The sequence below is a fragment of the Leptonychotes weddellii genome, chromosome 5, assembly GCF_054177405.1.
Source record: "Leptonychotes weddellii isolate Sample4059 chromosome 5, ASM5417740v2, whole genome shotgun sequence".
In the NCBI taxonomy this organism is placed as follows: Eukaryota; Metazoa; Chordata; class Mammalia; order Carnivora; family Phocidae; genus Leptonychotes; species Leptonychotes weddellii.
Genome location: NC_138373.1, coordinates 4380295 through 4396270, shown reverse-complemented (window position 1 = coordinate 4396270; position 15976 = coordinate 4380295). Strand labels below are relative to the sequence as shown.

Sequence of the window (15976 nt, the reverse complement as noted above, 5' to 3'; positions counted from 1 at the left end):
CAACATGGGGCTCAAACTCACAACCCCAAGATCAAGAGTCTCATGCTCTACCTACTGAGCCAGCCAGGAGCTCCCCCCACCCCCTGCAAACAACATTTTTTTTTTTTTTTAAAGATTTTATTTATTTATTTGACAGAGGCACAGTGAGAGAGGGAACACAAGCAGGGGGAGTGGGAGAGGGAGAAGCAGGCTTCCCTCAGAGCAGGGAGCCCGATGCGGGGCTCGATCCCAGGACCCTGGGATCATGACCTGAGCCGAAGGCAGACGCTTAACGACTGAGCCACCCAGGCACCCCTGCAAACAACATTTTTAACACTGATGTATAAACTCCCTAATAAGATAAAGCAAAGACAAATGGGTTCATCTGATTAGAAACAAGATACACCATCACTTACAGTCTTCAAACATTATAGCAGTTTAAATTTCATTATTTGACAATCCATTCATGGAACAATCTGCAGACAACTCATTTTATTTTTCTTTATTTTTAAAGATTTTATTTATTTATTTAAGACCGAGAGAGAGAGAGAGAGAGAGAGCACATGAACGGGGGGAGGGGCAGAAGCAGACTCCCCGCTAAGCAGGGAGCACAATGTGGGGCTTGATCCCAGGACCCCGGGATCATGACGCGAGCCAAAGGCAGACGCTTAAACCACTGAGCCACCCAGGCACATCCAGACAATTCATTTTAACAGACAAATTAAAGAACACATTTAAGCAGACACGCCTGTCCTAAATCGTTACTTTGGTAAGAATTTCACAAACATTACTCATGCTAGTGGCCATGGTGAGCTGAAGAGGATTGCCTCTTCTCCATGCACCACCCCACCCTCCCGCGAGAACCACCAGTGGTGTGCTGGAACTTGGGACGCTTTCCAAGGCCACGTGCTGGTGGCCTGCAGATGTCAGCCCTCACATCTCCCTGTGCTTGTGGACTGGTTTGGTGATCCCCTGGGTGTCAGGATTCCTTCTGATAGCTTTATGGGATGGATCGATGAGGATAACCTCAAAGAATTTGTACACGTAATCTTCACCAAACTAGTAAGAATTCAAGACTGTCAGAGCCCCACAGTGGCGTCCAGCTCGCTCCTCTGGAACAGACTGTAGGCTTCGGGCAAACTTGAGCTGGTTAGCACCATGATGGACAGGCTTGCACCCTTAGGAACTGGGCGGCCACCCCATCACACAAGGATCTGGTATATGACATAACCTTGCTTGCCCTTGTCTCGCAGTCTGCACGCTTTATCAGGCCGGGTTGCGTGGGGGGACGGCCTGTGGAGGGCAGAGATCTGGTGGTCCTGCCAAGACTGTACCCCAAGAAGAAAGTGCATAATATCGATTGCTTCTTCCTCCATAGCTCCTGGACGTACCTGTAAGCACCCATCTTGGCTTACCTTTGCGCTGATGACTGCCCCCGGATAGAAAGGAAAGAGCTTTTCTCCCCAGCAGACTACTGCTTTGACTTAAATTTTTGGCAATGTATTTTTGGGTCAGGTATATACTGTTTATCACCGAGGAAGGTGAGCTTCCTGGTTTGAAACAAAAGAAATCTCGGTTCCGGTAAGGACTTCACTATCCACAGATGTCCGCAGCAATCCTCGGCTTCTCTTCTTTCTTGCTCTCACCCTAGAGAGGTTCACTGAACAGAAGAAATGCCTGCATTTCCCCAGATTCAAGCTATTTAATGAGAGGCTATTTTTGCTAATCTTTTGGATTAGTTTTTCTAACTGCCAGAGAAACAGCGCCTTAAAAAGGAAATGTTTCTGCCCTAGAACTTATATTCACTCAGTTTAAAATAGTCATGATCAGTTAAAAAAAATAATGCCATGCAAGTACCCAAAAGATTTACCTCAAAACTGGTCCAGCTGGCTAAAAATAACCTCTAAACAAATAACAAAACCTGGGTGAGACCCCAAGGAAGAAACCAGAGCCAACGGATCCCGCAGAAGTGAGGACCTCTGGGCTTAAGGACAGACCAGCTCTTGGCTTAGTTTGATCCAGTACAAGAATCAAAAGCGGATGCAGGATACCAAAAACTAAGGCAACGAAAGCAAAAATAGACTACATCACGCTAAAAATGTTCTGCACAGCAAAGGAAACAACCAGCAAAATGAAAGGCCACCTATGGAATGGGGAAAAAAAATAATTGCAAGCCATCCCTCTGATAAGAGGTGGTTAATATCCAAAAGCTACAAAGAACTCACACAACTCCAAGGGCAAACAAACAAATCCAATTTAAAACTGGGCAGAAGAAACTGCAGAGACATTTTTCCAAAGGAGACAGACAGACAGGTGGCCCACAGGTCCATGAAAAGGTGCTCAACATCACTCATCATCAGGGAAATGCAAACCAGGGACACCTTGGCTGGCTCAGGCGTAAGAGCATGCGACTCTCGATCTCGAGGTCATGAGTTCAAGCCCCACGTGGGGTGTAGAGGTGACATAAATAAAATAAAGTTAAAAAAAAAAAAAAGAAATGCAAAGCAAAACCACAATGAGATCTCACCTCACATTTGGATGGCTGTCATCCAAAAGACAAGAGATATCAACAACAAGCCTTAGCAAGGAAGCGGGTAAAAGGGAACCTTCCTGCTCCGTTTGTGGGAATATAAATTGGTGCAGCCACTAAGAAAAACAGTATGGAAATTCCTCAAAAGACTAAAATAGAACCACCATATGATCGGCACTCCCACTGCTGGGTATACATCCAAAGGAAATGAAAACAGGATATTGAAGAAATAGCTACACTCCTGTGCTCATTGCTGCATTATTCACAATTGCCAAGATGTGAAAGCAAACTTAAGGTCCATCAGCAGATGCAAGGATAAAGAAGATGAGAGGTACATATACATACATACAATGGAGGATTCTTCAGCCATGAGAAAGAGGGAAATCCTGTCATTTGTGACAACATGGATGGAGCTTGAAGGCATTATGCTGAGTGAAATAAGCCAGACAGAGAAAGACAAATATTGTGTGGCATCACTTATATGTGGAATCTAAAAAAAAAAAAAAAAAGTCAAACTCATAGAAACAGAAAAGTAGAAAAGCGGTTGGCAGAGGCTGGGTTGGGGGTGGGGGCGGGAATAGTGAGATGTTAGTAAAAGGGTACAAGCTTTCAGCCATAAGATAAATAAGGTCTGGGAATCTAATGTGGACATGAAAGTAGATGTTCTACTTTCTTAGCAAATTTCAATTATACAACACAGTGCTATCAACTATATATGGTGATGGATGTCCTAATGAACTAGATGGGAGGAAATGCTTTCATTATATACACATACGTGTGTATACACACACACACACACACATACATATATACACACACATATATATCAAATTATCACGATGTATATTTTTTTAAAGATTGTATTTATTCATTTGAGAGAGAGATAGCTAGAGAGAGAGCATGAGCAGGGGGGAGAGGGAGAAGCAGACTCCCCACTGAGCAGGGAGCCCGATGCAGGGGCCGATCCCAGGACCCTAGGATCATGACCTGAGCCAAAGGCAGATGCTTAACTGACTGAGCCACCCAGGCGTCCCTATACTTTAAATATCTTACAATTTTGGGACACCTGGGTGGCTCATTCATTAAGCATCTGCCTTCAGCTCAGGTTATGATCCCGGGGTCCTGGGATGGAGCCCCGCATCGGGCTCCCTGCTGAGCGGGAGGTCTGCTTCTCCCTCTCCCACTCCCCCTGCTTGTGTTCCCTCTCTCGCTATGTCTCTGTCAAATAAATAAATAAAATCTTAAAAAAAAAATATATATATATATATATCTTACAATTTTGTCAGTTATACCTCATAAAGCTGAGGGCATGGAAGCTGATGTGAATTTATTCCTATGGTTGCAAAAATGCAACAGAGCTTTTCAAAGCCTTGTGTAGAAAAGTACTAAAATACATAAATGCTAATGTCAAGAAATCTCCCCCGAGCAAAGTTTTTTGGTTGGAGGGAGGGGGTAGGAAATGGGATGCTAGTATTGGGATAATTCTTAGTGTGCAGGACTGATGTAGGCATTGCAGGATGTTTAGCTTCTCTGGCTCTCACCCCCTCAATGCCAAGGGCACTTCCCAAGTCACGGAATCAACCAACCAACACCCACATTTCCAAATGCCCCCTATGGGTCAGTCCAGCTACCCCCCCCACCCCACGCTAAGAACCACTGAGTGTGGCATGTCTGTCTGTAACTTAGGCTTCCCTAGCTTCCATCCCATTACTCTCTTCATTCCTCCCCTTTAACTGGCTCTAGCAGAGAATTACTGGTTTCACTTAAACTGCTTTATTGAGATACAACTTATACACCATACAATCCATCCATTTAAAGTATACAATTCGTGGCACCTGGCTGGCTCAGTTGGAAGAGCATGTGACTCTTGATCTTGGGGTTGTGAGTTCAAGCCCCACGTTGGGCACAGAGATTACTAAAAAATAAATAAAAATTAGAGTGTACCATTCAATGGCTTTTGTATAGTCATAGAGTCGTGCAACCATCGCCACAATCAAATTTAGAACATTTTTATTACCCCAAAAAGAGAGTGACATCCATATATGGACACCAGGCCAAGTTAGTTTCCTTCCCTTCTCTAAGCTTGAGGGCCAAGACAACATTGTAAAGTTCATAATAGAGAAAAGGTAGTCATGTCTGTATGTTTCTCTGTGATCTCCCCATGGGCTTCCGTAGCAGCAAGGTAGGAGGTGATTATCTTGGCATTTTGGGGGGCATACTCTCTAAGAAGTGTACCAACCAGTGCTTCAGGCACCCTTCCCTCTGAGAAGCAGAGGGTCAGGACATCCCAGGTCTGCAGACATCCCTACAAGTGAAACACGCATTGCACTCTGAGGGTGTCTTCGTCATCCTGGGCTGTTATAACAAAACACTACAGACCGGGGGCTTGAACAACAGACATTCCTTTCTTACTGTTCTGGAGGCTCCAAATACAAGATCGAGGTGCCAGGAGGTTTGTTCTTGGTGAGGGCCTTCTTGCTGGCTTGTAGATGGCCACCTACTTGCTGTGTCCTCACATGGCAGAGAAATAGAGTGCACTCTGGTCTCTTCCTCTTCTTATAAAGACACTAATCCATTTTTCTTGTCTGATTGATGAGGCTAGGACTTCTAGTACTATGTTGCACAACAGTGGTGAGAGTGGACATCACTGACATGTTCCTGACCTTAGGGGGAAAGTTCTCAGTTTTTCCCCATTGAGCATGATATTTGCTGTGAGCTTCTCGTAGATGGCTTCTATAATATTGAGGTATGGTCCTTCTATCCCTACACTGTGAAGAGTTTTAATCAAGAAAGATGCCTTGTTGACAACAAAAAGAAATAAAGGGCATCCGAATTGGCAAAGAAGTTAAACTCTTACTCTTCACAGATGACATGATACTCTATGTGGAAAACCCAAAAGACTCCACCCCCAAATTGCTAGAACTCATACAGGAATTCAGCAAAGTGCCAGGATATAAAATCAATGCACAGAAATCAGTTGCATTTCTATACACTAACAATGAGACTGAAGAAAGAGAAATTAAGGAGTTGATCCCATTTATAATTACACCAAAAACCATAAAATACCTAGGAATAAACCTAACCAAAGAGACAAAGAATCTGTACTCAGAAAACTATAGAACACTCATGAAAGAAATTGAGGAAGACACAAAGAAATGGAAAAACATTCCACGCTCATGGATTGGAAGAATAAATATTGTTAAAATGTCTATGCTACCTAGAGCAATCTACACATTCAATGCAATCCCTATCAAAATACCATCAACTTTTTTCACAGAGCTGGAACAAATAGTCCTAAAATTTGTATGGAACCAGAAAAGACCCCGCATAGCCAGAGGAATGTTGAAAAAGAAAAGCAAAGCCGGCGGCATCACAATTCCGGACTTCAATATCTATTACAAATCTGTCATCATCAAGACAGCATGGTACTGGCACAAAAACAGACCCATAGATCAATGGAACAGAATAGAAAGCCCAGAAATGGACCCTCAACTCTATGGTCAACTAATCTTTGGCAAAGCAGGAAAGAATGTCCAATGGAAAAAAGAGTCTCTTCAACAAATGGTGTTGGGAAAATTGGACAGCCACATGCAGAAGAATGAAACTGGACCATTTCCTTACACCACACACATATTTTTGTGTGTGAAAGACATATTTCATATTTTTGTATGAAAGATCTACATGTGAGACAGGAATCCATCAAAATCCTCGAGGAGAACACAGGCAGCCTCTTCGACCTCAGCCGCAGCTACTTCTTCCTAGAAACATCGCCAAAGGCAAGGGAAGCAAGGGCAAAAATGAACTATTGGGACTTCATCAGGATAAAAAGCTTTTTCAGAGCAAAAAAACCACAGTCCACAAGACCAAAAAACAACCAACAGAATGGGAGAAGATATTTGCAAATGTCTTATCAGATAAAGGGCTAGTGCCCAAATATCTATAAAGAACTTATCAAACTCAATACCCAAAAGACAAATAATCCAATCAAGAAATGGGCAGAAGACATGAACAGACATTTCTCCAAAGAAGACATCCAAATGGCCAACAGACACATGAAAAAATGCTCCACATCACTCGGCATCAGGGAAGAAAACCACAACGAGATACCACCTCACACCGGTCAGAATGGCTAAAATGAACAAGTCAAGAAACAACAGATGTTGGCGAGGATGCAGAGAAAGGGGAACCCTCCTATACTATTGGTGGGAATGCAAGCTGGTGCAGTCACTCTGGAAAACAGTATGGAGGTTCCTCAAAAAGTTGAAAATAGAGCTACCCTACAACCCAAGAATTGCACTACTAGGGATTTACCCTGAAGATACAAATGTAGTGATCCAAAGGGGCACCCACACCCCAATGTTTATAGCAGCAATGTCCACAATAGCCAAACTATGGAAAGAGCCCAGATGTCCATCAACAGATGAATGGATAAAGAAGATACACACACAGTGGAATACTACTCAGCCATCAAAAAAAAAAAAAATGAAACCTTGCCATTTGCAACAATGTGGTTGGAACTAGATGGTATTATGCTAAGTGAAATAAGTCAGAGGAAGACAATTATCCTAGGAGCTCACTCATATGTGGAATTTAAGAGACAAAACAGAGGAGCATAGGGGAAGGGAAGGAAAAATAGAACAAGACAAATCAGAGAGGGAGACAAACCGTAAGATTCTTAATCATAGGAAACAAACTGAGGGTTGCTGGAGGGGGTGGGGTGGGGGGTTGGGGTAACTGAGTGACAGGCATTAAGGAGGGCACGTGATGTAATGAACACTGGGTATTATATAAGACTGATGAATCACTGACCTCTACCTCTGAAACCAATAATACATTATATGTTAACTAATTGAATTGAAAGAAAGAAAGGTCAGTAATCCCATCGTGGGGGTCCCACCCTCATGACCTCATCTAAAAATAACTACCTCCTAAAGGCCCTATCTCCAAATACCGTCACATTGGAGGTTCGGGCTTCAACCTATGAATGGGGGTGGGTGGCGCACAGTTCAGTCCATACGGAGGGTTAAGATCTGTAGCTAGGCAAACAGTGTCCTCACTCCTCCCTCAGGAACAAGAGAGCCAGAGCCAGAGGGGGAGCAGGTCATGGTCCCAGGGTCCTAGGATTGAGCCCTGCATCGGGCTCCCCGCTCTGCGGGAGGCCTGCTTCTCCCTCTCCCACTCCCCCTGCTTGTGTTCCCTCTCTCGCTGTGTCTCTCTCTGTCAAATAAAATATTAAAAAAAAAAAAAGACTCCCCAGCCTTGGTCATTTCTCCTCAAAAGTTTTTTTTTTTAAGTTTTGTTTGGTTTGTTTTGGTAGTAAAATATACTTCACATAAAATTAAGCATCTGTAAGTGTACAGTTCAGGGACACTAAGTACCTGACATTGTGAGAGATCTCAACACGCAAAGGCAGTTAATGACGGGCTTGAGTGTCACTTTCCTCCCCAACCCGTGGATGTTCCAGACTATCTCGGGTCCTGCTCACTGTGTATCCTTACACCCTGGCACACAGTCACGATGAAATGAGGACGTCCGATTCTTACTGCAAATCCCGGAAACCCCAAATTACTATTGCCAAACATTTCGAGCCATGGCCTGCCTGCTTCAGTCAGCTGTACGTTGGGTCAACGAGCCAAATTCTGTTGACTGCTCTAATCGTCTAGAGGATGTGAGTGTTTCCCTAATGAGCCGACCTCACCATTTTTATGAGCCACACAGAGCCCAGAACAGGGGTCAAGGGGATGGAGGGCATGATTACTAATAGCTGACCATACTTTAGGAAGCGTAAACACCCAGGATCATCCGAATCTAGCCAATCTGACCTCTTTTGCTGCCGTTTTGAAGAGCATGCCGTGTTTTCGGACTGAAGAAAGTAGCCTTACAATAAGCATGCTGACATTCTGTCGTGAAGTAGGACAGAGAAGGCATTCCTTCCCAGACCATCTCCTGGGGACGGCTCGGGCCTGGCAGGAAAGCATTCACTTCCTGCCCACGAGTGTGACACGCATTAGGTCACATGGGGAATAAGTTCCAAATTCTATTTTTGGAGGCGACAAGGGGGAGACCAAGCTGGAAACTGGAAGGAGCTCAAAGATTCCTTGGTAAAACCCTCAGGTCTAGGGGGACAACAGCCTCCAAGACCTGCCTGGATTCCTCACGCTGTCCTCTCTCACGGTTTGAGTCCCCAAGTGGCTCTAGAAGGGGGGGCCATACAGGATGTTCTCATGAATCATCAACTCCCGTGACCAGAGCCAAGGTCAGGCTTTCAACCTGTGCGTGTTTTTCCTTTGGAGTGTACTACACCACGGTGCACCCTCCTTCCCTAACATCACCGGCTGGGGTGACAAGTCTCATGGAAGCTGACAGTTTTCAAAAGGTGCAGGGTTGAAAGAGACTTTAAAACTTGTTGCCACTGGGCCACAAAATGCTTAGAGTTTAACTGAGAGGGCCCAACGGCTCTACATTTTAAAATCTATTTTTAAATCTACAGAATCCTATAAAGATGAAGAGAGGATGCCACTCTGTGTCCCAGACCTTGCATGTACCTGGCACTGTGCTAAACTTTCACATCTTCCTTCCAGAGAGAGATAAGGACGCCTGGCCGGCTCAATCAGTAGAGCATTCGACTCTTGATCTCGGGGTCGTGAAGGGCTTCCCCGTGATGGTTAAATTTTACGTGTCGACTTGGCCGGGCTAAGGATGCCCAGAGAGCTGATAGGACATTATTTCCGGTGTGTCCGGTGAGGGTGTTTCTGAGAGATTAGCATTTGAATCGGTAGACTCATAAAGATCTGCCCAAACCAATGTGGGCAGGCAGCCGTGGGCCTGAATAAAACAAAAAGGCAGAGGAAGGGCGGATTCCCTCTTCTTGAGCTGGGACATGCATCTTCTCTTGTCCTCAGTTGCCGGAGCTCCTGCTTCTGGTCTTGGGGTGTCCTGTCACCTGCTCTTCTGCTTCTCCAGCTTGCAAAGAGCGTATCATGGCCCGTGTCAGCCTCCAAAATGGCAGAAGCCCACGCCCATCATCAATCTCTTTTATGCCTTCTGTACACTATTGCTTCCTTTTCTTTCCAGAACCCTAATACACTCATGAATACACGATACAAAGTGAGAAACTAAGACAATCCCTTCTTGTCGAGCAAAGCTCTCAGAAAATCATGTGCAAACTTGTGATACCCTTTCCCCCCACTTCAAGAGAATAGTGTTTTTGTCTTAGTTTGATGGGAGGGGGGGCCAGGGGTGGTTAAAGCTAAAGTCACACACTCTAATATGTCAAAGATCTTCGTATCCCGAAGAAGCAAAATGGTCACAAGTATGTCTGTGACATACCTTCTGTCCGATAGAACTTTCCGTGAGAGAAATGTTCTTTCTCTGCATTTTTACTGCCATGGCTGTTAGCTGCAGGTAAGTACGAAGCACTGGAAAGGTGGCTGGTATGAGTGAAGAACTGGATTTTTCTTCAATTTATTTTAATTAAAATTTAAGTAGTCACATGCGGTAGGAGCTGCTGTATTGGGTAGCACCAGTATAATTTTCACAACTTTAGATTCATTCAAGTTGTTTTTTGTTTTTTGTTTTTTAATCTTAAAAAAAGTCTGAGGCTGGGGCGCCTGGGTGGCTCGGTCGGTTAAGCATCTGCCTTCGGCTCAGGTCATGATCCCGGGGTCCTGGAACGGAGCCCCACATGGGGCTCCCTGCTGGGTGGGGAGCCTGCTTCTCCCTCTGCCTCTCTCATTCCTCATCTCAGGAGACTGCTCTCTCATTCTGTCAAATACATACATACATACATGCATAATCTTAAAAAAAAAAAAAGAAAGTCTGAGGCTGACATGGCTGTGATACAGCCTGCGGTTAGGAAAGATTCAAGACAAAGTGGGGGGGACCTGGCTTTCATCCTTGGAGACCTCGCCAATACCAGTTAGCAGTGTCATCCTCTCTAGACAAAACCCGGGTTCTTTGATGGGACCTTTCTCATTTTCACAATCAGAAAGTCAAATAGCAAATATCGGTATTTTTTAACAGCAAAGACCTTCCACTTCCCCATTCACACCTGCTTGTACCTTGCTTCTTTCGCTCATTGCTGAATGAGGAACCAGTATGAACTGCTCGGCTCTGAGAGGACAGCCGGCTTGGTCGTATTTTTTTTAAGTAATCTCTACGCCCAACGTGGGGTTTGAACTCACGACTCCGAGGTCAAGAGTCCCGTGCTCGGGCGCCTGGGTGGCTCAGTCGTTAAGCGTCTGCCTTCGGCTCAGGTCGTGGTCTCAGGGTCCTGGGATCGAGTCCCGCATCGGGCTCCCTGCTCCTTGGGAGCCTGCTTCTCCCTCTGCCTCTCTCTCTGTCTCTAATGAATAAATAAAAATAAAATCTTAAAAAAAAGAAAAAAAAAAAAAAAAGAGTCCCGTGCTCTACTGACTGAGCCAGCCAGGCGCCCCTGGGGCTTGGTTTTACTTTCCGCTGCGTCTCCAACACCTAAGAGGATGCCTTACACAGTAGACGCCCAGTGAATATTTCCTGGATGTTGAATGACTATCTTGAAGGGACGTGACCAGGAAAAAAAAAAAAACAAAAACCTGCCCAGCAAACTGTTTAAATCGTAATTCTGCCAGTTAGCAGCTACGCTCTCTCGCCTTCGTGTCTTCTTCAGTCCTGAAATGAGAACCACTGTGTTTCAGGATAGTTCTGAGGATTTCAGAGAGCATTCAACTAGTAGTCACTGCCTCGCCCCTAGGCAGGGGTGGGGACTCAATGAATGGCTGTTAGCTATGGGAATGGCCAACTGCCTGATGGCCGCTGAAAAGGTCTTTGGAGTTAGGACATGATGGTTACTTTTTTAATAAAACATCCTCATTCTGAAGCATCTTACAACAACAGCCAATCTGGCGAACCATGTGCATAAAAATAGGAGCTCCGTAACATGAAGATGAGTTTTATTTTAAAAAACCATGCCAGGTGTGGTGACCTTGCAAAATGTATGTAAGCAGCTCTGAATAACTACATTCTGAATCAAGCAGGAGAAAGGGAGCGACATCCTAGCAATTCTTCCCCAAGAGAGTAAAACGGAAACATCTAACAAAGGAAGCCTGGAGTTTATTCAAATAAACTGCTTTATTTTAGTAAGTCCTAAGTGGTACTCAGAACATTTCCAAGAAATTAAATAGCTTATCTGCTATTTATATGTGCTCTATTATCCCAATTTATCATTTAGGAAAAGTCCCTGACAGATCTTTTACAAAAAGGCACTGGAAGAGCAGTATACAGAACAATAGTACTTCCCAATATTTTAACGGATCTGACGTTTTAAAAGCATTTCACCAAGAGCCACAAAAAGAAATCTAAAGTTGTGATTTCTCCAGTGAAAACTTGACTGATTCCTGTGGCAAATTTCCCTGTCAGGGTCTCCAAGAAGCTCTCACACATGGGTCAGGCTCAGGACGAGCCCACTGTGGCCCAAGCTGAGTCACCACGGACCCACGACCCGACCAATCTGAAGGGACCCATTGGGGCTCAGCTGCCCGGGAGGCTGTGTGCATCCCTGGGTAGAAGCGAATTCTCTGACAAGCTCCCTCAGAACAAAACCACTGCTCTTCTCGATACTGTGCGAAAATGTGGTTTCAGAGGCGCCTGGGTGGTTCAGTCAGTTAAGCGTCTGACTCTTGATCTCAGCTCAGGTCTTGATCTCAGGTTTGTGAGTTCAAGCCCCTGTGAAGCTCCATACTGGGCGTGAAGCCTACTTAAAAAAAAAAAGAAAATGAAAAGAAAATGTGTTTTCATACTGAAAGTCACTGTCCAAAATAAAAAATAAAAATAAACCCATCAAATTAATGTTTCCAACACATTTATCTTTTTGTTTTAAAGCACCATCTACGGGTGTTGAGTTCAAGAGTTAAATCTTGTTGTAAGGTTTGATAAATCACGCTCGCTGAGCTTAACCACACCAAACTGAATTAATTCCAGCATTTTTATGTTAGTTTTTGAGTTCAAATTCGGATAAATAAAATAAACAACCAAAAAAAACTCCAAACCAAGGTCGTCCCTGAAGGGACACTCCCTAAGTGGACATGTGGCTCCCTCTTGTGGCAAAAGTGAGCCTCACATGACAGACAGGTGGTGGACGGGTGGGGGGCGGCGGCTTTGCTTCACACCCCATTCATTCCCCCCAAATTAGGCAGCTCCATTAAAATGACTCTGGTTCACTAAATACACATTATCAGGGCAGGAGTATCCCATCCACTGGGGCTTGCTCCACTCATTCACCTTCAGAGGGAGGTGAGAATATACCCCTGAAATGTGTCCAGATTAATAAAGGCCACGTAATAAAGGAACAACTTGGGACGCCTAGGTGGCTCAGTCAGTTAAGCGTCTGCCTTCAGCTCAGGTCATGATCCCAGGGTCCTGGGATCGAGCCCCGCATTGGGCTCCCCGCTCAGTGGGGAGCCTGCTTCTCCCTCAGCTGCTCCCCTTGCTTGTGTGTGCTCACTCTGACAAATTAATAACTGCTTGGCAGGGAGTCTGCTTCTCCCTCTCACTCTCCCTCTGTGCTCTCTCTCTCTCTTTCAAATAAATAAATAAAATATTTTAAAATAATATCTTTTAAAATAAGTAAAGCTTGGGCGCCTGGGTGGCTCAGTTGGTTAAGCGACTGCCTTCGGCTCAGGTCATGATCCTGGAGTCCCGGGATCGAGTCCCGCATCAGGCTCCCTGCTCGGCAGGGAGTCTGCTTCTCCCTCTGACCCTCCCCCCTCTCATGTGCTCTATGTCTCTCTCATTCTCTCTCTCTCAAATAAATAAATAAAATCTTTAAAAAAAAAAAAAAAGCTTGACCTTTTCACACATTTGACCTCATCTGCCAACTCCAAGTGCAACACGAAATGCCCCCCTCAGCTTCAGAAATAGTACCTTCAAAAAAGCCCTGTACCAGGGCGCCTAGTGGCTCAGTCATTAGACGTCTGCCTTGGGCTCGGGTCATGATCTCAGGGTCCTGGGATCGAGCCCCACATCGGGCCCCCTGCTCAGCGGGAAGCCTGCTTCTCCCTCTCCCACTCCCTCTGCTTGTGTTCCCTCTGTCTCTGTCAAATAAACAAAATCTTAAAAAAATAAAAGTACTGTTAATACTGTAATACTGTTGGAATTTGTTAAAATCAGCGTCTCCTCTTTTTCCTATGTGAGGGATTCTCTAACGAGAGCATTGTAATCAAACACCACACTTTGGTTCCAGGAGAATATGGTGTATTGGGGTTGAACGTAATCCCCGTACTCTGAGACTCTTTAATTCCCTGAATTTGTCACATGGTCTCTAAAAAGGGTCCTCGGAGATTGGAACCAACCTTTTTATTTTAACACATCACTTAATATGGTGAATATTACATGAAAAAAATGATTTTGTTTTTCCATCAGCTTCCTGTAGGTTAGCCGTGAGTTTGTCCTTTGACCATGAAAGTGGCAAAATACCTAGCACTTCACTCTCAGACTTGACCTTGACCACTTCACTACTCAATGCCCTGGGTTTTAGTGTGTTGGGAGGAGGAAGGGAGATCCAGAAAAAGGATGAAAATGTCCAGTTCATTTCAGATGAGAACAGTTCAGGCCGAGAAACCTGCCCCGGGGAGTAAGACACCCCAGGGCTGAAATCCTGTGGAGGCCTCCTCCTTTCTCAGTGGGAAAAATGTGTCATCTTTTTCACAGTTTAAGTATTTTGATATGGCTATTAGTACGACCAAAAAGTCCTGGGTTTTCTTTTTTTTTTCTTTTTAAAGATTTTATTTATTCATTTGAGACACAGAGATAGAGAGAGAGAGAGAGCATGAGCAGGGAGAGGGGCAGAGGGAGAGGGAGAAGCAGGCTCCCCGCTGAGCTGGGAGCCCGATGTGGGACTCGATGTGGGGCTCAATCCCAGGACCCTGGGATAATGACCTGAGCCGAAGGCAGACGCTTAACCATCTGAGCCACCCAGGCGCCCCTGGGTTTTCTTTTAAAACCTGTTCATTGGTACCCCTGTAAATAAAATCTTTTTAAAAAATTAAAAATAAATAAAATCACGTTATTTGCCAAACCTTGGTTTTACACGGCAGAGTGGGAAATGTGAACATGAATCTACCAGTGAGGCCCGCTGCCCCTCAACTGGGTGCAGGGAAGCGGAATCAGCCCACTCCCCTGAGGCACGAGGCTGGGGAAGGGGGGTGTGCCCCCCACTGCTGCGCTCTCAGTTTCTGCATGAATTCAGACACGTGTCTGTTGGCACTCGCCACCTAGAGAACAAAGTACCTGTAGTGAAAATAAGACAACACCCCTCCTTTCCCAGATCACTCCTACAAAAAGCAGGTTTTTCTGCACAGGTGTGAGTCCTTACTTACCAAGTCTCGGAGCGGGAGCGGTGGTGACCAGAAACTGCTGTATCCTAGCTATGGCATTCCTCAGGTGTCCTACAAAAAGCAGACTTTTCAGGGCATCTGAGAACTCAGCTGACAAGAGGCAGCTGAACGACAGTGATGGTTAATTTTACATCGACTTGACTGGGCTGAGGGACGCCCGGATGCCTGGTAAGACATTATCTCTGGGTGTGTCTCTAAGAGCGTTTCCAGAAGAGAACTGGTAGAGTAAGGGTCGCCCTTGCAAATCTGGGTGGGCATCATCCAACCCACGTGGGGCCTGAACGGAAGGAGGCAGTTAAGGGGCAATTTTGCTCGCTCTTCACTTGAGCTGAGACCTCCAGCTTCTGCCCTCAGACATTGTGCTCCTGGTTCTTGGGCTTTTAGACTTGAACCGGGAGCACCATCAGCTTCCGTAATCGTCAGGCCTTGCCCACCGGCTTTCCCGGTTCTCCAGCGTGCAGATGGCAGATGGTGGGACTTCTCAGCCTCCACTATCGCGTGAGCCAATTCCTCTAACAACTATCCTTGTCTATCTGTATCTCTACATCCTATTGGTTCTGTTTCTCTATACAGCAACTCCTGTCAAAGGAGCAGAGACATGCTTCCTCCAAGTCTTCTTATTAATCAGCAGTGGTAGAGTGCTGGCAGACTTCAGTGTAATAGGAGATAAGCTTCCGGAATTAGAAAACAGAGCCTAATAAAATCTTTAAAAAAAGGGGGGGGGGGCGCCTGGGTGGCTCAGTTGTTGGGCATCTGCCTTCGGTTTGGGTCGTGGTCTCGGGGTCCTGGGACCGAACCCCCATCGGGCTCCCTGCTCCGCGGGAGGCCTGCTTCTCCCTCTCCCGCTCCCCCTGCTTGTGTTCCCTCTCTCGCTGCGTCTGTCCGATGAATAAATAAAATCTTAAAAATTAAAAAAAAAAAGGAGGTTGGGGACGCCTGGGTGGCTCAGACAGTTAAACATCTGCCTTTGGTCATGATCCCAGGGTTCTGGGATCGAGTCCCACATCAGGCTCCTTGCTCAGCAGGGAGCCTGCTTCTCCTTCTGCTTGTAAGCTCCCTCTCACCCTCTGACAAAATCTTAAAAAAAAAAAAAAAG

At 45.4% G+C, this 15976-nt stretch overlaps 1 pseudogene; it reads right to left on the bottom strand.

The window, feature by feature from the left end:
- Positions 1–297: 297 nt before the first annotated feature.
- LOC102733526 (large ribosomal subunit protein eL15 pseudogene) lies at positions 298–1384 on the bottom strand (annotated as a pseudogene).
- Positions 1385–15976: the final 14592 nt, after the last annotated feature.